We start from the raw sequence: 24,241 nt of genomic DNA, 5'->3' as shown, positions 1-24,241 counted from the left end.
TGGTGGACATTACCTCGCAGGGGGAGGAAGTAGTACAGATGGCCCTCTTTGAAAATATTGGGGGGGGGGGGGGGGCGCTGGCCCAGGTCCCAACTTCAGGAGGGTCTATCTAGACCATGGTGCACTCATTTTTGTCTGTGAGGGGGTGCACACAGTAGAATGACTCAAGGACAAGGTGCCCATGACGTTCCCGTGGGAAGATGCGAAGCTGCCAGTCAAGGCAGCAGTGGTGCTTCTTAAGACCGGAAAGATATCATTGTGGGTACCCAAGATCCTTAAGGAAGTCTCCCCCAAGACTCTGTTCGGAAAAATAGGGGCCCAGAACCCAAAAGTCCTGACAGAAGACTGGAGAGTGATTAACCAGTAGGTTGCTCCAGAAGGACGAGCCCTGGTGGTGGAGGTTGGTGAGAAGTCCCTGAAGGCAATGCGGGAGCAGGACCTGAAACTGTTTTTAGGGTTCTCGCTTGTCACCGTCAGGGTTCTCAAAGACCTCAAAGATGACAGTAAGACGGAGCCTGGAGGTGCTGCAGATTAATCTGCAGCACAGTAAAGGGGCCTCTGCTGCCCTGAGCCGCTGCCTGGGGAGACTGGAAGTGGACGTGGCCCTGATACAAGAACCTTATTTGTACAAAGGGCGTGTATCGGGCCTCGGAGGCACTGGAGGTAAGCTGATCTATGCTAGAAAATTACGAAACTCCTGAACATGCATCTATGTTAGAAACAGCATTTCTTTCATGCGAATGATGGATTTCTGCTCTAGGGACTTAGCGACCATCAAAATGCAGCAATGTGAGGAAGGTATCACGAGGGAAATTGTCTTGGCCTCAGCATACCTTCCTTATGAAGACAGTTCCCCCCCTCCCTTACAGGTGAGGAGCCTGGTAGAGACTTTCCATAGGCAAGGTGACCAACTGCTGGTGAGGTGCGACGCCAGGGCCCACAACCTAGTGTGGGGCAGCAAGGACACGAACAGTAGAGGTGAGTACCTTCTTGAATTCCTCTTAGCTAACAACTTAGAGGTCCTGAAAAGGGCAATGAACCTACATTCAGGAGTAGCAGAAGGGAAGAAGCATTTTGAGATAAAATTGGTTCCATGACGATGGGTAGCTATGTCAAACAATGGCATGTGGTGTTGGAGCCATCCTCATCAGACCACATGTACATTAAATTCAAGGTTGAAATGGAAATCAGACAGACCATGACTTATAGAAATCCCAGGAAAACAGACTGGGAGACATATAGGAGGGACCTTGACTTAGGCTTATCGGAAATTAAAACCACGATAAGGAAGCCAGTAGAATTTGAGGAAGTAACAGAGGCTGTTACCTCTGCCATAGTGAGCTCATATCAGGAGAACTGCACAATCACCAGGAAGTGCACAAATAGGAGTGTTTCTTGGTGGAATAATAAATTGGAAACGCAAAGAAAACAGGTATGGAGACGGTTTAATGTTGCGAGATGCAAAGGACAATGGACTAAATATTGTGAGGTCCTTGTAAGTTACAATACTGCACTGTGAGGAAGTGGAAGGCACGGCTGCACAAGCCAAACTTCACAAGATTCCCACTAGAGTACCAACTAATCCATGAGGTATGTTGAGGAAGGAGGATGGGGAATATGCAAAAACAGCACATTAGACGCCGGAATTGCTCCTCAAAACTCACTTTCCTCAATATGCTCTTCCGGGTAACACAGACAAGTTTGTGACCCCAGGGAAACAAAGGGGAAGTATTTTAATAAGGGTTCTCCAACAGACACTTATATAGGGGCAATTATATATATATATATATATATATATATATATATATATATATATATATATATATATAATTGCCCCTATATAAGTGTCTGTTAGGTTAGCAGAAAACTAATTTATACAAGTGGGTTTGTAACCAGTTGTACAACATTTCAAAGAGTTCATAATAACTCATACATTTCTGTATAACGGTTAGTTTTCCTCTAGTAAATCACACTAAACTTGGAACAGCATTGTCAGATCAATTTCAAACTATATGAATTCATTCAGATTGGCTAACACCAAGCATTTTCAACATATTAAATTATATCTATTTTTGATATGTTTGAATGTACAGAGCTTTTGAGGATAACGTACGTAATCATATCTCACTAAAGAGCCATCTCGCCCTTAAGATTTTATTCTTCATCTGATTTGAAGGTAGACTACAACATTGCATAATCCCATATCCTTCTTGCCACCGTAATATACCAAAAAGGAATGCTCCCAACTCAGCGAACCTCACTTAATGGTTGAGTAGAATCCCATAAACCCTTACATTTAAGGACCCCTTCCTCATGGTCGTGTAAGTCCTCATAACACGTAAGGACTAGGGAACCCCCACTTTTACTTTGGTCGGGTAGAACCCTACCCTTCTCACTTCCCCAACTTCCATCGTAATATCTAATACAATTTGGTATGTTTTGTCTACCTGTAAATATTGAGTATTTTTACGCTTTTGCATGAACTTAAACAATTTTTCTACATATCAGGACACATCCTTATCTCAATTTGTGCTTAGTGCTTTGCTAATACGTTTACAAATCTGTGTGTTCCTGTTCTCTATCATTTACTAATATTATTTGACTTAATAATGTCCTTGTTCTTTACTTCTCCCCCACTATTTCTCCCCTAGTAAGCAGGACATTTTACGGCGAATGTTAAGCTCTCTATATCTTGAAGTCCAAATCCTCTAATGTGTTGTATTGTTCTGTTTTTTAAATATGTTAATATTAATCTCCTAAATAATAAAAATATACTTATAAAAGAAATAAAACCCATACCCTAGTCAGTACATGACTTACAAAAGTATAAAAAAATTCTGTCACAATACTTGTGGTATAAATCGTTTAATATGTTCCACATTATACAAGCCTATCTCTCTGTTGTTTTCTACATCTCATAAATATACTGCTTTTGGATATGGCATCTGTGTTATTTCGTAAGGTCCTTCAAATTTGTTACAAGACTTCGCTTTGCACTTTTGTATAATGGAGCTGTATGGCTGTGTGTGCACTAAAATCTTATCTCCTATTTGGTAGTTAGGTGTAGTTTTTCCCTCATTATGTTTTGTTAATCTCTTATTTGAATTGTCTAATAGTGCTGTAACACCTGATCATTAATATATAATTTCTGACTCAAAGCATTTGGGGGCCAAGGGAAGTATTTTAATAAGGGTTCTGCAACAGAAGTTCCAGTTACTAATTCAATTGGTACCAGTCCTGTAGCTAAATGTGATAATTCATTTAAAATTAGTTCTAAATCTGCAACTACTATTGCCCACCTGTATGTTTTTCTGTGCAACGGGTACAAAAGAATCTGCCTAACTCTTTCATAACCCTATGAAGGATTTGATTCTAGTCGGTATTTCGATATTTTGATATATTTAATTTCTTCCCAAATAAGAAACTGTTCAAAAGTGTTGTGGTGTACTGTGTCCCATTATCAGAAAGTATATGTTTTGGTTTTCCTACTTCTACAAAATATTTTTGTAATGTTGCAACGACTGTGTCTGTATTTGCTGATTTAATTGTGAAAAGTTTGACATATTTGGACCAGCAGTCCCCCTCGACTAGGTGGTAGAGGGCCATAAAAATCAATAGCAACTATGTCTAGCAATGATTTTCTTATAACGGGAAGCAATATGTATGTGTGCACTGACTTACCTTCTTTCCCTTTTTGACATATTTCACAGCTTCGTATAATGACAGTAACTTTTCTAGACATGTTTGGAAAATAATAAAATCTGTTGATATGTTTGATACATTTTTGTATACCGAAGTGTCCATATCCTCTGTATATATAATATATAAAATCTTTAGTAACTGTATTGGGAATGCATAAACGCCAATGATTTGAAGATGTGTCTTTACGCCAAAATAGTAGATTATCGGTCCATAGCCATTGATTGTTGGTTGGTTGAGGTAGTTTATCATGTAATTTTGGTCGTAATATTGGTCCAAAATAATCGTCTTTGTGTATTTCATCCTTAATTCGTTGTTGTAATAAATCTTCATCTTTCCTTGTATTTGCTTCTTTAATAAAATAAACTCTAAAAATTCTCTTTTGTTCCTCTAATTGACTTTCCTCAGTCATGCCTATTGGTAATCTGGAGAGAGTGTCAGAAATTACATTGCACTTACCTTGTATATAGTGTATTTTCATGTCATATTCTTGAAGAAATATTGCCCACCTCATGAGTCTACTATTTAATAATTTACTTTCCATAAGGAATTGTAATGCTTGGTTATCAGTGTTTACATCGAATGTTCTCCCTCCTAACAAGTAATGAAATTTTTAAATACACCACACAAGTTCTAATAATTTCTTCTCAGTAGTCGTGAATTTCATGCTTCATGAGAGCTCTGCTAGCATATGCAATTGAATAGTGATTTTCATTAGAAGTCTCCTGGAATTCACCTTCAAAAATTTCATCTTCTAACCCGTAATCCAATGCATCTGTTGTAGGACAAAAAGGTAAGTCAAACCTAGGATGTTGTAATATATTTGATGTTAATAATGCTTGTTTAATTTCTGCAAATGCTTCTCTCTGTTCCCTATTCCATTCCCATTTTGTTTTTGATTTTAATAACTTGAGCAAATGTGGGTTATTTAAGCACTGTCCTTTTATAAACCTTCTATAAAAACCTAACAAACCCATGAAACATTTTAATTGTTTGGTGTTATGTGGCTCCGGGCAATCTTTAATAGCCTGTATTCTCTGTGGGTCAGGTGCTATACCAGTTGGTGTGACCATGTGTCCCAGATAATTTACTTGTTCTCTGGCAAAAAATGATTTTGCTAACTTGATAGTAATTCCTCGTATTTGCAATCTGTGTAGTGTACATTCGAGTAAGTTTAAATGCGCTTGCCATGTTGATGATGCCAACATTGAAGCATCTACATAGATTGTCAATTCCTGCAGTAGTTCACTACCTAATGCTTTATCTAAAGCTCTTATTAATACTGTTACACTTATATTCAGGCCGAAAGGTATTACTGTGAAATTATAACTAATGCCATTGAATGCTGTATACTTCCTGGAATCTGGTTTTAACGGGATTTGCCACTATCCTGCCATAAGATCTATTGTTGCAAAAAAGTATTCATTTGCTAATTTAGTTAAAATATTGTCAATCGGTAGATGTATGTCTCGTTCCATGTCGATATGTTTATTTAAAGTATGTGTGTCTAAAACCAATCTTACTCCCCCACAATGTTTTTTTACTACCAGTAAAGGATTATTATAAGGACTGAAACTCCTTTCTATTATGTTATTCATTTCCGTTTTATCTATTTCCTCAGAAGCTGCTTGACATAATTCTATTGGTGTCTTATATGGTTTAGATAATATGTTCTCTTTCATTCGAATACTGCATTCGTAATCCGTTATAACCCCAGGTTTGTCAGAGAATACCTCAGAATATTTCAGTAATATCGTTTTCAAATCATTTTTCTGTTCATTAGTCAATAATGTAGCCTCATCACATTTTCGTTGGATTGTATCTGATAATGTTTCTATTTGGTCTTTTGGTGTCTTATACATAACACAATTTGAAGTTACTGTTGTTATACATTGTTCTGATGTGACACTGTCTGTTGTTGTAAATGGAATTTCGATATTTTGCTGTGGCAAACACAATGTATGTGTATGAAAATCTAATGTAGCTCCATGCTTATGCAACCAATCTGCTCCTAGAGGTACTTGAATTCCTAAAGAATGTACCACTAAAAATGTGTGTATGGAGCTAAATGCTTTGAAATGTACCTGTAAATGTGTTTCTTCTGTAATAAGTTTTTCCCTTTTTTCCTTCGACATCCAGTAACCTAACTCCTGTTACTGGTAAAACAGTTTTCCTAATGATGCTAAAACAATGATATAAAATTAAACTTACCTCATTGTATGAATCTAATGCTAACTGAACCTTAAAGTTGTGTATAGTTCCTTCTAATGTTGGTAATTGAATTCTTGTCATTACCCGTTTATCATGTTTGTCCATTAATAAATCATTATGTACATCTTCACTATGTATAAAGTTTACCATACACTTCGAATTATTTGGGCCCGTGCAACTTGCGTTTCGTTCTGTCCCGTGATCCACCGGCCAGAACGAATGTCGTTTCCCTGTACTTGTCCATGATGCTTACCTTTATTGTATGATGGTTGATCATTTGCGCTTCTATTCCATTCTGATTGTTTATCTTGGCCCTTACTATTGTAAGTGCCTTTTGTGGTATTTCCAGTATTATTTGGTGTTGTGTGATTGTTATTATTAGTAAATGTACTTGAGATCATACTACCCTGACATGTGCTATTATATTTATTAAATACATTTGTTGGTTGTTTAGTGAATGTGTCAAGATGCTCAAGAATAGATAATAATTGTGAAATATCTTCTCAACCTTTACAATATGCTTCTTTTTGAACCTGTAGTGGTAGTTTAGATAACAATATTTCGGCTAATTGTTCCCCAGGTATCGGATTGTCCAAATATTTACACTTAGATGACTTTGTATATATCATTTTAATGACCCTTTTTCTTTGTTATAGTATGGTGGATTGAATAAAGATTTGCGTAATTTATCCTGAGCGCCTTTAGACCAGAACCTGTCTTTAAACTTGTGTTAAAAGTCCTGACATGAAGTATAATTGTCTAAGTTAGTTATTCCCCAATCTCTTGCTTCAGCTTCTACATAACCTACTGAAAAATCTATCTTCCTTAGATCTGATCAGTTGGTTGGTCATGATTTTGTAAAAAATTTCAAAAACACAATGGATATATCCTGTTATCTGGTTTAAAAGTTGGAAATTGCTTTATTAAATTATTTGTATTTTGAAACACTGTATACTCTTTATTATCTGTGATATACTGATGAAGTTGCTCAAACTGCAATTGTGAAGATTTTAAGCCACCGTTCTTTACATTCTTACTAGTTTCCTCTGTACTTGATAGCATAGATTTTAATCCATTGTAATTTCCTCTTTAAGAACTTCCTTCAAATCAGATTGTGAATTTGAATCAACACTTATTCCCGATCTTAATTGTGCTACTTGTTCTTGTATCTGATCTGCTGTAGATGAAATAGCCTGTACCTTATCTTCAATTACTCCCTTAAAAGTATCTATGTGTTTTCTGATATGATTAATAGGCCTTGCCAAGTCTGAAAATATTTCTGTCCTAATTTTTGTGATCCTATCATGATTTTTAGTGTCCCACTCTTGAAACTTACAACCAAGTTTAACACCCACATATATTAACTCCGATTTAAACCCTTGATTTCCTTAGAAATATGTTCTATTTCCTGAGTAGAAGATAATATGTGTTGCTCCAAGTCTTGTGACTGTGTAGCTACATCATCCTTCAGATCATGTAACTGTTCTGTAACGTCACTAAATTGCTTACGACTGTATTCTCTGTGTGTATCTATTGCTGTAAAAAGTTTTCTTTCTAAAACGTTAAATTTGTTATCTAAGTCATGTACAATATCCTTTTTTAGTTCCTGTCTTTGTTCAAATAATTTTCGATTAAGTTCTTGTTTTTGCTCATCAAATCTGTTACCTAAATCTTGTCTTTGTTCATCCATTTTTTGTAGTAATTGATCAAACATTTTATTAATATCATTTGAATCTTGTTTTGGTGGCATTTTGTAAATGATCGACGAAAATTAATATACACAAAACACTAATAATTCCCTATGAAGAAACTCTTCAAATTCGATATAAATTATCGTAATGTATAAAACACTAATTCATCACAATGGATAAACACTGTAAAATCACTGAATTCACGTAATGTGCAACACACTGCTGTTTTATATTAAATTACTACTCGAAAATCGATGTAGTTAATGTTTTATTTGGGAACTCAACGCTTTAAAGAGCTCGTGACCTGATGTGCAGCGATCTGGTACCGTAGGTCAGGTTGAATGTTATTGATGTCCCCTGAGTGCGTTGCGATGCCATGTACCGCTACTGCTGGCTGTAGAGCGGCTGGATTGATGTGGCGTGGTGTGCGGCCAGACTGCTTCGTCGTGCTGTATTATGACAATCAGCTGCGTCGTATTTAATGTCTTGTTGTATTCTTCATCATATATAGTGACAGAAAACAGTTATATTTTCACTTCTTTATCTCTTCTTGTTTAAAAGAGAATAGTTATTGTTATATTTCAATATCGTCGACATAAATGTTGACAGAAAGTATTTATATGATGATTACTGCACCTCTTCTTCTTTGACAAAGAGTAATTACCGCCGTACTTTAATATCGTCGACGTACATATTGACAGAAAGTAACGTCGTATTTCAATATCGTCGACGTAAGTGTTGACAGAAAGCAATTGTATCTCTTCTTGTATGACAAAGAGTAATTACCGTTGTAATTGAGGTTTCCTTGTTTTCGTTAACTCTCAATATCGTTGGCGTATATGTTAATATAAAGTGGTAATATTTTCATTAATTTGTCTCTTTTTGCTTGTCATTGAGTAATTATATTCTCTGATGTTTTCTTGAGTTTCCAATAACGTTTATCGTCTCGTCTTGATTGCAGAATTCATATTAATTCACGGTCGCAATGTGCAGTGTTACGTGGCTTTATGCTTAATTATAGACTCACTATTTTATTAGTTGATTTGTTTTCACCACGTAAAGCCCACAGTTTACGTCCTTCTTCATTGCTGAGTGATGTATCACTTTTCGTTCTAACGCCGCAACTCTTCCTTTGCTATATCTTTACTACTTTTCATCTATGTAAATGATGAACTATTGGTTTTACCGTTTAACAATTTTTAATAACTGTGGAATTATTATAGGCATCAGGCCCCACCTAATGTGTCACCCACCTATACTTTCTACATGAACCTTTCAAGACTCGATCGATCTGATTACAAAAAGAAAGCAAAATATCTCTTCCATTGACGTTGTCCAACAACGGCCTAGGAAGCTCGACGCCCTCGCGGCCCAGGCTCTTCCATGGCTCGTGGTAGTTTGCAGCATTCGTTTCATTCCTTGCCCACTTGGTGCTACGTCGAACTTTCGTGGTGATCGTTGGGCAACGTCTTCCACGTTATCTGCAACAAAGATAAACTTTCTTCCCACAGTATTTCTGAAAACCTAAAAACAAACTTAAAGAACATAATAATAGTAATAATAATAACTGTTCTTACAATTATTCGTATAAGTCTTGGTCGATTTAATGAGGGGTGGGACTGGCCTAAGTCTTGTGACACCATAGAAGCCAACTTGGACCCCTCATATTAAGAGTATCCAAGGCAAAAAGCACTTTAGTGAATAGTAGGAGGGCTTGCGGCAAAAACTGTGGCCTAAGACCCAGGGGTACGCACTGCATATACATCACAGTGGTTAGACCTAGGATTTCCTATGGGGGCCGTACTGTGGTGGAAGAAGGTAGAACAGTGGGTTGCTGCTAAAGAGCTTGCTAAGGTGAAGAGATTAGCCTGCTTAGTCATGACGAGTGGAATTAGCAGCTCACCAACTGCTGGAATGGAAGCCATGCTGGATATACCTCCACTTCACCTTTGGGTTAAGATGGAGACAATGGCTGGGGCATACAGACTCAAAAGTGGCCAAAACTGGGTCTCATTCGGATATCCAGAATCACACACTAACATAGTGAGTGAGGTAAATATAGGTATGTCTGGGGAAATGCCAACCGCTGACTATACAAAAACTCCAAACTGCTTCGACAAGCCTTACAACATAATAATTGGAAGTAGGGAGCAGTGGGAGAAAATAGTTCGACACCGTACAGGGGACATCGTTTGGTTCACCGATGGGTTGAAAACAGATCAAGGCATTGGGGCAGGGTTGTACGGGGTTCTGCAAAGACTGGAGAGCAGCATCTCTGTAGGGAAACTGGCCTCTGTATTCCAAGCTGAAACAACAGCAATCAGGGCATGTGTGGAGGAGAATATGAGTAGGTGCTACAATGACCATAGCATCTACATCTATTCAGACAGCCAGGCAGGCTTGAAATCATTGGCAGCTCCTGCAACAAGATCTAAGATTGAAACTTCCTGGCAGATTAAAACTGTGTGCCCGACCGAGACTCGAACTCGGGACCTTTGCCTTTCGCGGGCAAGTGCTCTACCAACTGAGCTACCGAAGCACGACTCACGCCCAGTACTCACAGCTTTACTTCTGCCAGTATCCGTCTCCTACCTTCCAAACTTTACAGAAGCTCTCCTGCGAACCTTGCAGAACTAGCACTCCTGAAAGAAAGGATACTGCGGAGACATGGCTTAGCCACAGCCTGGGGGATGTTTCCAGAATGAGATTTTCACTCTGCAGCGGAGTGTGCGCTGATATGAAACTTCCTGGCAGATTAAAACTGTGTGCCCGACCGAGACTCAAACTCAGGACCTTTGCCTTTCGCGGGCAAGTGCTCTACCAACTGAGCTACTGAAGCACGACTCACGCCCGGTACTCACAGCTTTACTTCTGCCAGTATCCGTCTCCTACCTTCCAAACTTTACAGAAGCTCTCCTGCGAACCTTGCAGAACTAGCACTCCTGAAAGAAAGGATACTGCGGAGACATGGCTTAGACACAGCCTGGGGGATGTTTCCAGAATGAGATTTTCACTCTGCAGCGGAGTGTGCGCTGCTATGATCAAATTAGAACTATGGAACTGGCTTAGGAAACAGCATGTATGATATTGGACCGAGGTCAATAAACAAAAGCATGGTAAAGTAATGATGCCCAAGCCATATTTTAAAAGAAGCTCTGTAATCCTGGGATTGAACAGGAAAGAGATCAGACTCATGACTGGACTGATGACCGGCCATGGGAACTTCAAAAAACACCTACACACAATGGGTATAATGGAAGAGGATTCTAAATGTAGGATCTGTGATGAGGGTGAAGAAACTGCATCACACCTAATCTTTGAATGCATGGCATTCGAGAGTAAACGATACAGAATCTTCGGGACAACTAGACCTGAAGAAACTGTGCCTAACAAAAAATTGGTAGAGGGACTCCTTGCACTATTTAAGGGCACTGGTTAGCTTTACTAGATACACAGGGAGCGGTACCGCACAGTAAACCTAGTTTCGGTGCAGGCAGTGCCGGGTTAGACCTAAGCTGTTTTAGTTCTGCTGTTAAAGTCAAGTCAGTACTTGAATCATTTCATCACAATCCAACACCTGCGACATCGCACCTTATCTTGTTGAAAAATGTCACTTCTGTCGAGAAACGTGATCGTCACGAAGAAGTGTATGTGGTCAAGCCACACTAGGGCCACGGATGCCCTCGAAGCATAATGCAGCTGCCACCAGCTCGTCTCTGTCCAGCAGCATGGGTATCGGGGAGCTGCTCCCGTTGAAGGTGACAGATTTGTGCCGTCCCAATAGCACGATGAAGGTGTTGGGCTTCGTCAGACCGTGCAGAACTCTGACACTGTGCCAACATCCAGTGCCAGTAGTCATGTACCCATGCCAGTGATAGCTGCCGGTATTGTGGTGTTAACATTGGCACATACTGTAGCGTTTCCTTTCCTTGGGGTTCTGCCATGAAAATACAAAATAGAAAATCTGATTGGGTTTTGAATTTTGATGGAATAAGTTACGGATAAGGCGGACCTCGTATTACTGATTGAGATAGTGTTGTAATTTGACCATGAATGGCAGACCGGGTCGGGAACACTACAAAAAGCGACGGTAAGGAAATAGCATCAGAAATAAGTTGAAATTTACCTTATAATTCTGTCAGAAACATAGTATTTATTATAATATAGTCTTCGTGGCTGCGTCTGGAATACTTCTTAATTTACTTGTCGGATGGCCTGTTTTCATTGTTCGCTGGTCCTCTTGATCTCCGTCTGATGAAAATTTCTTGAAGTTGTCACTGTCAGGATTAATTTATAAATTTGGCGATAACCCTTGCGAGTCACTACTGAAATAACTTCGTTTCGTAATATAGTTATAATGTCCATTTAAAGTCATTGTTTAACACAGCGCCTAAAAATAGACGTCTTGAACGTATGAAGACAAGAGAGAGTAATTATCTAGTTGTTAAAAACAAGCAATTATCTAAAAAAAATCAAAATTACTTATAAAAATCTGTCGCAGGCGCAGCGCTCTTCTGCATGCGCGATCGTAAATCATATTTTTCCACCAGCAGAGGCGCGGTAGTCAAGTACTGTAACAATGCCTCCTCTGCTGACACACTCCGCAAGCGAGTGTGACAGTATAGAAAATATACATATACATGAGAAAATAAGTGTTTCATATAATACAAAAAATATTTTTGAGCACAATGATCTTTGTATATCAGTCTTTGTATACAGTCCTTTTGGTGTGTATCTTCTTTAGGAGTCACAACATTAATGTCTTTGCACTGCAGCGTATTATCGTTGCTTCGCACAGCGTTTGGATTCAGTTCACATGATTCGTGTTTTGCAATGGAATTAATTTGAATAATAAATGTGTTTATTATATTGCTCCAATGTCTTTAAACGTAGTATCGGTTCCTGAGTGTGTGTGTACTGCCTGGATCTCTTTTGTGTGACTTGAAGAAAATCCCAAGTTTGTTCATTGTGTCAACACGAAATCGTGATCTCCAGCAGTCGATTTTTGGTGACGTCCACCGGGGTATAAATGGTCAATGAAGGCACAGTAAACACCTCACTTCCTACGACAGGTAGCTTGTCCTTTACACCAACCTGAAGACCTGCATGCTTCCACTCCACCATACACTTCAAGGCATATTGACACTATGTAAATATCTCTTGACCAGTGTTCCATCACATTGGTTTCTTCTTTGCGTTTTCAGTTCCATTTATATGAATCATGTGCTACATGCACAAGTCCTTTGCAGTTCATTAACATCTCGTTTAAATAGGGGCCTACGTTTCTTGATACAATAAGTAAATGAATATACAAATATTTACAATAAATCATTACATGATATATTTACATTGTCATAGTACATATACAGAATTAAATGAAAAATTTAGTAAATTTTTACGTTACATTCAATATCATTGTGTTGACATGTGAATTACATTACATTCAGAATTAAATATACATTTTATTTGTTAGATCATTCTTTTTCCTTTCTTTCCTTTTTTTTTTGTTCCTTTCTCTTTCGTTACACTTGCGTCGTTTTAAAATAATTGTGGCAACTCGCTGGAATACTCAACTTAAAATTCGTCTTGCCTCCTGGAATAAAATTTACACATATTTCAAGCTTCAAGACAGCCCTCTGTAGGAGGATAGGTTCATGGGATGATTGCTAACTACTACTTAAATACTAGTAAAGTCATCTCCTACAGTGGACTACACAAAATAAAATATGATAGACAAAATACATGTTAATATAATGTAAAATTTCCTATACCTAATACCGTTTCTGAGTGTGGTGACCCCACTATTGCCGTTTCTAAGAGTGGTACCCCTCTATCATTGTTTCTAAGAGTGGTGCCCCTCTAAATATCTTAGGATCCTACAAGTATGTACATCAGTGTGGTAAGCGTCAATCATGTTCCTATAAATGTTTTGTAGTTCATCTCCTTCCTTTCATGAATATCAAGCAATATAGATAAATGTTTTTCTTAATAAATAAATAAATAAATCTTCTTAGTTATCTTCTCAGATAATTGCTGCTGCGTTTCATGCTGTATATCCATTCTATACTTACCTTGTGGAACCTGTAAAATTCTATTCAGAAATAAATATGCATGTATCTCTCTCCATTCTGTCAGATAATCACAAATTATATAATGTCAAATATTTCATCAACATGTATAAATTGTTCTCTACGGGGGGGGGGGGGGATGAGAGTGTGAGCCGCAACAGAGGACTGGCGTTTTGTATACTCCTTATTCTCCTTTCTATTTAATGGTGCATTAGTTCAGTACAGTAGATGAGCTTTAATTATACCGAGAGATGACTGGTAAATATGTTCTCTTAAATAAGTCTTCCAATCTGAAGTGTCCAGCCTACATAACTCCGTAAATTTCGTTACAAGTTCCCATTAGATTGGTGTTAAAGTGTTATAGATTTAAATCTTCTGTTATATATACAAAACTTCCACATGGGAAAAATATATTTAAAACAAAGATTCCAAGACTTACCAAGCGGGAAAGCGCCGGTAGACAGGCACAATAAAATAACACACAAACACACACACAAAATTACGAGCTTTCGCAACCGGCGGTTGCTTCGTCAGGAAAGAGGGAAGGAGAAGGAAAGATGAAAGGATGTGGGTTTTAAGGGAGAGGGTAAGGAGCCATTCCAATCCCGGGAGCAGAAAGACTTACCCCAGGGGGAAAAAAGGATATGTCTGCTTGTGTCTGTAGATGTATGGATGGATACGTGTGTGTGTGTGTGCGCGCGCGAGTATGTACATATATATATATATATATATACCAAGCGGGAAAGCGCCGGCAGACAGGCACATGAACAAAACACACACACACACACACACAGAATTACGAGCTTTCGCAACTGGCAGTTGCTTCGTCAGGAAAGAGGGAAGGAGAGGGAAAAATGAAAGGATGTGGGTTTTAAGGGAGAGGGTAAGGAGTCATTCCAATCCCGGGAGCGGAAAGACTTCCCTTAGGGGAAAAAAAGGACAGGTGTACACTCGCACACACACACACACATATCCATCCGCACATACACAGACCCGAAAAGAGAAAGTAAGACGATAGAGAAGATTTCGAAATGCAACAGAGACAATAACAAACGTGATTGTTGGGTTCAAATTAATGACGATGTAAATAAAACAGAAAGAAACTTCCTTGCGGATGGATATGTGTGTGTGTGTGCGAGTGTACACCTGTCCTTTTTTTCCCCTAAGGGAAGTCTTTCCGCTCCCGGGATTGGAATGACTCCTTACCCTCTCCCTTAAAACCCACATCCTTTCATTTTTCCCTCTCCTTCCCTCTTTCCTGACGAAGCAACTGCCAGTTGCGAAAGCTCGTAATTCTGTGTGTGTGTTTGTGTGTTTTGTTCATGTGCCTGTCTGCCGGCGCTTTCCCGCTTGGTAAGTCTTGGAATCTTTGTTTTTAATATATTTTTCCCATGTGGAAGTTTCTTTCTGTTTTATATATATATATATATATATATATATATATATATATATATATATATATATATATATATACACCTCTTATTCACCATCACTTACTTTTTTACTTCAACAACAATAATAATAATAATAATAATACCCTTTTCTCATCTTATATTCCATTTACCTCTCTCCATATTACTATTTATCCTCTTATTAAACTAAAATTACATTTACTCATCTCATTCAGTCACTCATATCAACATTACTATTATCACATGCCTCCTAAAGAAAATAATTATGTTCAGTTCTCTGCCTCCTCTAATGTGTGTATGCCTCAATAGCAACTCCTATAACCAAATATCTAATTAGCTATTGGATGGTTCACATTGCTTTCTAGACTTACCTGTATTCATTAGATTGTAAGTATCTGTATAACTTCAATGTAGGCTCATCATAACTGTATATCATATTAATTATCTTCTTCTCATTAGGTAACATTTTACTGTATGTATTTTTTCAAATATCTGAGTGGATGTAGACCTCTGGGTTTATGTGTTAATGGATATTCTAATGAATAACAGCCAGGGTGTGGAATATTTGCAATTCGGTATGGTCCATTCCTCGTTAAATTTTTTTTTTGTGTTAACTCTATTGTCAGTTGTTGTTGTTTTACGGTTACATGACATTTCCCTTTTCCTAAATCTATGATTGCTTGATATGCATTCAAAAAGTCAATTCCTAATATGCAGTGCATAACTAATTTGTCTACTACCAGAAAACTGTAATTGAGTGTTATATTTGAAAATGTGAAGTTAATGAGAGCTTGAAATTTCACGTTCTTTGATTTATTACCAGTGACACTTATAATGTGACAATTCTGTACTGGCAATGTTTGTATGTTCATTATTCGTTTGAGTTCATTATATAAAGACAGAGAAATGACACTTGCTGCTGCTCCTGTATCTAACATTACTTCCACTTCATAACTACCAATCATAACTCGTGTTATAGCCTGAATAGGAAGTGCAAAATGGCTAAACAGGGATGGCTAGAGGACAAATGTAAGGATGTAAAAGCTTATCTCACTAGGGGTAAGATAGATACTGCCTACAGGAAAATTAAAGAGACCTTTGGAGAGAAGAGAACCACGTGTATGAATATCAAGAGCTCAGATGGCAACCCAGTTCTAAGCAAAGAAGGGAAGGCAGAAAGGTGGAAGGAGTATATAGAAGGTTTATACAAGGGTGATGTACTTGAGGACAATATTATGGAAATGGAAGAGGATGTAGATGAAGACGAAATGGGTGATACGATACTGCGTGAAGAGTATGACAGAGCACTGAAAGACCTGAGTCGAAACAAGGCCCCCGGAGTAGACAACATTCCATTAGAACTACTGACGGCCTTGGGAGAGCCAGTCATGACAAAACTCTACCAACTGGTGAGCAAGATGTATGAGACAGGCGAAATACCCTCAGACTTCAAGAAGAATATAATAATTCCAATCCCAAAGAAAGCAGGTGCTGACAGATGTGAAAATTACCGAACTATCAGTTTAATAAGTCACAGCTGCAAAATACTAACGCGAATTCTTTACAGACGAATGGAAAAACTGGTAGATGCGGACCTCGGCGAAGATCAGTTTGGATTCCGTAGAAATGTTGGAACATGTGAGGCAATACTGACCTTACGACTTATCTTAGAAGAAAGATTAAGAAAAGGCAAACCTACTTTTCTAGCATTTGTAGATCTAGAGAAAGCTTTTGACAATGTTGACTGGAATACTCTTTTTCAAATTCTAAAGGTGGCAGGGGTAAAATACAGGGAGCGAAAGGCTATTTACAATTTGTACAGAAACCAGATGGCAGTCATAAGAGTCGAGGGGCATGAAAGGGAAGCAGTGGTTGGGAAAGGAGTGAGACAGGGTTGTAGCCTCTCCCCGATGTTATTCAATCTGTATATTGAGCAAGCAGTAAAGGAAACAAAAGAAAAATTTGGAGTAGGTATTAAAATTCATGGAGACGAAGTAAAAACTTTGAGGTTCGCCGATGACATTGTAATTCTGTCAGAGACGGCAAAGGACTTGGAAGAGCAGTTGAACGGAATGGACAGTGTCTTGAAAGGAGGATATAAGATGAACATCAACAAAAGCAAAACGAGAATAATGGAATGTAGTCCAATTAAATCGGGTGATGCTGAGGGAATTAGATTAGTAAATGAGACACTTAAAGTAGTAAAGGAGTTTTGCTATTTAGGAAGTAAAATAACTGATGATGGTCGAAGTAGAGAGGATATAAAATGTAGACTGGCAATGGCAAGGAAAGCGTTTCTGAAGAAGAGAAATTTGTTAACATCGAATATAGATTTAAGTGTCAGGAAATCATTTCTGAAAATATTTGTTTGGAGTGTAGCCATGTATGGAAGTGAAACATGGACGATAACTAGTTTGGACAAGAAGAGAATAGAAGCTTTCGAAATGTGGTGCTACAGAAGAATACTGAAGATAAGGTGGATAGATCACGTAACTAATGAGGAGGTATTGAATAGAATTGGGGAGAAGATGAGCTTGTGGCACAACTTGACTAGAAGAAGGGATCGGTTGGTAGGACATGTTTTGAGGCATCAAAGGATCACAAATTTAGCATTGGAGGGCAGTGTGGAGGGTAAAAATCGTAGAGGGAGACCGAGAGATGAGTACACTAAGCAGATTCAGAAGGATGTAGGTTGCAGTAGGTACTGGGAGATGAAGAAGCTTGCACAGGATAGAGTAGCATGGAGAGCTGCACCAAACCAGTCTCAGGACTGAAGACCACAACAACAACAATCTTCTTTGTTTTACTGGTACTATTAACATCTACATCCTGATATAATTCTTTTTCTATTTTCTTACTGTCATCATATCGGAGAAAACAAATCATCAGATCTGTTGCCGTCTGCTCCCTATCAACCGTAACTCGAACACTTAGCTCGGTCGTCGTTCGTTTTCCGTCAAATTAGGCTGTTGCTGCGGGTTGGGTTCATTGACCAACTCAATAATATTTACATTTCTGTCAGGCGTCACCCAAGTATCAGCTCTTTGGTTGTTGATGTTACGTTGCGTCGCATTGGGAGTTCCGTTCGGTAGGAACTGAGGTTTGCTGTATTGCATGGGTCGTGGCAGTGGTCCATTGTGATTTTTCCATGCATTATTTTGCCCATGAATGTAACTGATATTGTCATTACTGTTATTCCTGTTTGGATGTTGTTGTATGTAGTTGCTCTGAAAATATCCTGGATGGTACCTGTTATCCTCTCTTCTTTGATCTCTCTAATTTCGGTTCCTTCTTGTTGTTTTTTGAATATAACAGTTATTGTTCTGATTGTAATTACTGTTTGGATAACAATTATAGTAATAATTACCGTTTCCTTGCCAATGCTGCGAGTTGTTTCTCCTAATAGTGAATGGATTTGTCCCAGTGTAGTGCGAATTGTTTCTTTGATTGTTTTGTTGTGGTGTCGGGGGCAAATTCCAATAACCTCTCTCTGTCATTTCTGTTGTTGTGTGTACGCGAATTGCTTGGATGGATCGTATACTATTGATTGATATTGCTGATCTTATCTCTGTAAACATCTATCTCATCAACATAACCGAAAAAAATGTTGGCCTCAGACACTCCCATAATTTATCACAGTATGGAAATGGTAAGTGGCTTTTAAGTGTTCTAATTACGTCTGGTAAATCTGCTGGTTTTGTCCAATATAATGTTTTGTCTAGGTAACTTTCAAAGTATTGACATAAAGTCTCTTTCTTCGGGTTGTAAATTTCTGGATTGTATACTTCTCGTTTTAAACTTTGCTGTTCTGCGATCGACCAGAATTCCTCAAGAAATGCTTGTTCAAATGTTAAACATCGTCTTTTCATTGCTGCTCCCCACTTAGCTGCTCTTCCACATAGCAAATTTGTGACATATCGAATTTTATCAGCTTCTAACCAATTTCTCGGGAAAATACCGTCAAAAGAGCAGATGAAAACAATCGGATGCTCTTTGTCTTTCTCATCACATGAAAATGTCATACTAATGTTTCATCAGCTACTCCCGATTATATTATAGGTCCTGCATTTCGTGTCAAACTGTGCATAGTATGTGGTGGTGTGTGATAGCAATTTTGATCTTGTGGTAGCATTGAAAGTGGTTCATTGGGATTGGTAATTCTATTTTCGGCTGTGTGCTGGGCCTAGCATTATTCGGATTCTCATTTATGTTTTGGTTGCCTGTTATGGGTTTTGGTATCACTGACAAACTTGGTATTACATTTTCTTTTAAGTTTACGTAATTCTTTCTGAATATTAACTGTTTCTCCCTTTACTTGTTCCTTTGTCTTATCTAAAATGATCTGTGTCATTGTCTCAAACTTCTCGTCTAAATAATCACCACATAATTTGCATTCATGTACAAGTTTCTCTGCTAGAGTTGTGTCATTCTTTAAGTCTGAAATTTCTCTTATGGAAATGGGTGTTTCTAGATGATTTTTAATTAGAAATTGAATTATTAAACTGGTACTGAAATTTCCCTTTCACAAATAAATGACTGTGAATATGCTCTTCACTTATCATTTGCAATAATAGTAAATCAGTTTTAACTACAACTTGGAAAAATAATTTCGAAATAAAGGGATCGAAGTAAAGAAAGTACAGATGACAGTTTCCAATCCAAAATTTTTCTTTCGCGTCTGTGCAAATTATTTTATGGAACGTTATCCTTTTCCTTTTTTTTAACAAATTAATCACCTCTTAAACACACGGAACTTTCTTATCTACGGCGATGTATCAGTACTTATACTTCCCTTTTTATTTATTTCACTTCCGTGACTGTAACTTTTAAGAGATCGACAGATAGCGAAACAAGAGTTTCCTAGTATGAAAATAAACATGCAATTTCTTCTTTCATGTTACTGCAAACCGACACTATGAGATTTTTTGTATGCTATTGAACTTTGTGATAGCCAGTTACTTGTTTAATGAGGCACTCCGTTTCGGAATTCTGTAGCAATAGCTGCTGTGAGATGAGCTTGGCAAATTACACTGTGACAACGGAAGTACAATTAAACCAGTTGCCAAGAGAAATGTGGCCGTTACTCACAAACGCCGATGCTTCTACGAATTAGAAAAGGTTAACAACTCTCACAGAAATAGATTGCTAATTCTGTTGGAATTTTGGTGGAATCCCCGTAACCCATCGTATTTTTAACACTGAGCGACTGGAATGGAAACTTTATTCCTTCTCTTGATTTGAGCAGTATTAAAATAATGACGAGTGTTCCTTCAGACGGAATGGTAGGCACATGCCAGATACTGGTAACTCACCTACGGCTTGCCAAACAGACATTTGTGATCGCGAATAAAACAGTTACTGAGAAAAATAAACTATTGATCTGTCGCACAACACAATGGTCAGTGTATTGTCAGAAGCAGAGGATAATGCGCGCGACAGGAATGCACAAGCTAGCCATGTGTGCCTTGTGGGTAGGAGTTCGAAAAACGTTGTCATGAAAATAGGTGTGCCTTTGTCAGCAGTACATCTCAACAAATTAAAGATATCTAATAACAACACTCTTTTAGGATATTTGTACTTTCGTAATAATACCGACCATTTTCTTCATTTGTGTAACCTGTTGTTGTACAATTAGTTTATTAATGCTGATAATGTGCATGCAACAACTGAAATGCTTTTTCTCATCATGGCGAACCAATTAAAACATTGTTATTTGTGACTGCTTTTCGGCTGTTTCTAGCTTGCAGTGGAAATGTGATGTTCACATGCATGTAGTACAGTGTGTCGTATTGCATTATTACATCAATATCCAAGTAATCACAGTGAGACTTCCATACTTCACATCTTGGACGCTTTCTACCAGGAGCACAAAGTGATCACAACTGTGAAGATTATCCCTTTGTAATTTTTGTAATAGATCTTACAGATACGCCAGCATACTAGGTAGCGAGACGATAACCCTGTTTTACTTTCCTGCCTTGCTTCTTAATCACATGATTTTATGATATTCCTTGCTTCCTTATTCACTACTCTCTGTCCCTTCTTGCGATCTGAAAACATGGCGGAAGCATATGATACAATTCCAGCGGCCAATGGCTCATCAGTTACTTTAGTATGCATTATTCTTGACAGAAGGAAAAAAACTATACAGATATAAATAACAGGAAAGTATAATGTACTAACCAAGAAAGCTGGACCGTCGAAATGGTGAAAAACGAAACACTACCCAAAGGCAATAAAATTTAGTAACACAGTAAGGCAAAATTTATCGTATGGGCAATATTATCACTCCTCATATACGCCCTTCCGATGTGATAATATGGCCGGGCTACTATTCCGCTCCCAGCCTCAAATTTCCCATGGTGCTAGTGAGGCACGCGCGACGCGAGAAACTGTGCCACAACCACAACGCCGCGCGACCTGGTGTAGGCGAGTGTCACGTAGTGTCCCAATTTGCGCGGTCCTATTTGAACCTGTGAAGTTACAAAAATGCGCGCTGCGCTGCGTCGTGCCACAGTTTGCGCCATGCATAAGGTAAGTCTTTCCGCTCCTGGGATTGGAATGACGCCTTACCCTCTCCCCTAAAACCGACATCCTTTCGTCTTTCCTGATGAAGCAACCTTGGGTTGCGAAAGCTTGAAATTTGTGTGTGTTTTTTATTGTCATATCTACCAGCACTTTCTCGTTTGGTAAGTCACAGCATCTTTGTTCATATATATATATATATATATATATATATATATATATATATGTGTGTGTGTTGTTGTTGTGGTTTTCAGTCCTGAGACTGGTTTCATGCAGCTCTCCATGCTAATCTATCCTGTGCAAGCTTCTTCATCTCCCAGTACCTACTGCAACCCACATCCTTCTGAATCTGATTACTGTACTCATCTCTTGGTCTCCCTCTACGATTTTTACCCTCCACGGTGCCCTCCAATACTAAATTGGTGATCCCTTGATGCCTCAGAACATGTCCTACCAACCGATCCCTTCTTCTGGTCAAGTTGTGCCACAAACTTCTCTTCTCCCCAATCCTATTCAATACTTCCTCATTAGTTATGTGATCTACCCATCTAATCTCCAGCATTCTTCTGTAGCACCACATTTCGAAAGCTTCTATTCTCTTCTTGTCCAAACTATTTATCGTCCATGTTTCATTTCCATACATGGCTACACTCCATACAAATACTTTCAGAAATGACTTCCTGACACTTAAATCTATACTCGATGTAAACAAATTTCTCTTCTTCAGAAACGCTTTCCTTGCCATTGCCAGTCTACATTTTATATCCTCTCTACTTCGACCATCATCAGTTATTTTACTTCCTAAATAGCAAAACTCCTTTACTACTTTCAGTGTCTCATTTACTAATCTAATTCCCTCAGCATCACTCGATTTAATTGGACTTCATTCCATTATCCTCGTTTTGCTTTTGTTGATGTTCATTTTATATCCTCCATTCAAGACACTATCCATTCCGTTCAACTACTCTTCCAAGTCCTTTGCTGTCTCTGACAGAATTACGATGTCATCGGCGAACCTCAAAGTTTTTATTTCTTCTCCATGGATTTCAATACCTACTCTGAATTTTTCTTTTGTTTCCTTTACTGCTTGCTCAATATACAGATTGAATAACATCGGGAGAGACTACAACCCTGTCTCACTCCCTTCCCAACCACTGCTTCCCTTTCATGCCTCTCGACTCTTGTAACTGCCATCTGGTTTGTGTACAAATTGTAAATAGCCTTTCGCTCCCTGTATTTTACCTCTGCCACCCTTAGAATTTGAGAGTATTCCAGTCAACATTGTCAAAAGCTTTCTCTAAGTCAACAAATGCTAGAAACGTAGGTTTGCCTTTCCTTACTCTTTCTTCTAAGGTAAGTCGTAGGGTCAGTATTGCCTCACGTGTTCCAACATTTCTACGGAAGCCAAACTGATCTTCCCCGAGGTCAGCTTCTACTAGTTTTTCCATTCGTCTGTAAAGAATTTGTGTTAGTATTTTGCAGCTGTGACTTATTAAACTGATAGTTCAGTAATTTTCACACCTGTCAACACCTGCTTTCTTTGAGATTGGAATTATTATATTCTTCTTGAAGTCTGAGGGTATTTCACCTGTCTCATACATCTTGTTCACCAGATGGTGGAGTTTTGTCATGACTGGCTCTCCCGAGGCCGTCAGTAGTTCCAATGGAATGTTGTCTACTCCGGGGGCCTTGTTTCGACTCAGGTCTTTCAGTGCTCTGTCAAACTCTACACGCAGTATCATATCTCCCATTTCGTCTTCATCCTCTTCCAATTCCATAATATTGTCCTCAAGTATATCGCCCTTGTATAGACCCTCTATATACTCCTTCCACCTTTCTGCTTTATCTTCTTTGCTTAGAACTGGGTTTCCATCCGAGCTCTTGATGTTCATACAAGTGGTTCTCCTATCTCCAAAGGTCTCTTTTAATTTTCCTGTATGCAGTATCTATCTTACCCCTAGTGAGATAAGCCTCTACATCCTTACATTTGTCCTCTAGCCATCCCTGCTTAGCCATTTTGCACTTCCTGTCGATCTCATTTTTGAGACGTCTGTATTCCTTTTTGCCTGCTTCATTTACTGCATTTGTATATTTTATCCTTTCATCAATTAAATTCAATATTTCTTCTGTCACCCAAGGATTTCTACTACCCCTCGTCTTTTTACCTACTTGATCCTCTGCCGCCTTCACTACTTCATCACTCAAAGCTACCCATTCTTCTTCTACTGTATTTCTTTCCCCCATTCCTGTAAATTGCTCCCTTATGCTCTCCCTGAAACTCTGTACAACCTCTGGTTCTTTCAGCTTATCCAGGTCCCATCTCCTTAAATTCCCACCTTTTTGCAGTTTCTTCAGTTTTAACCTACAGGTCATAACCAATAGATTGTGGTCAGAGTCCACATCTGCCCCTGGATATGTCTTACAATTTAAAACCTGGTTCCTAAATCTCTGTCTTACCATTATATAATCTATCTGATACCTTTAAGTATCTCCAGGGTTCTTCCATGTATACAGCCTTCTTTTATGATTCTTGAACCAAGTGTCACCTATGATTAAGTTGTGCTCTGTGCAAAATTCTACCAGGCGGCTTCCTCTTTCATTTCTTTGCCCCAGTCCATATTCACCTACTATGTTT

This window comes from Schistocerca gregaria, unplaced genomic scaffold (genome assembly GCF_023897955.1).
Source record: "Schistocerca gregaria isolate iqSchGreg1 unplaced genomic scaffold, iqSchGreg1.2 ptg000384l, whole genome shotgun sequence".
NCBI lineage: Eukaryota > Metazoa > Arthropoda > Insecta > Orthoptera > Acrididae > Schistocerca > Schistocerca gregaria.
This window is presented reverse-complemented; position numbering follows the sequence as displayed.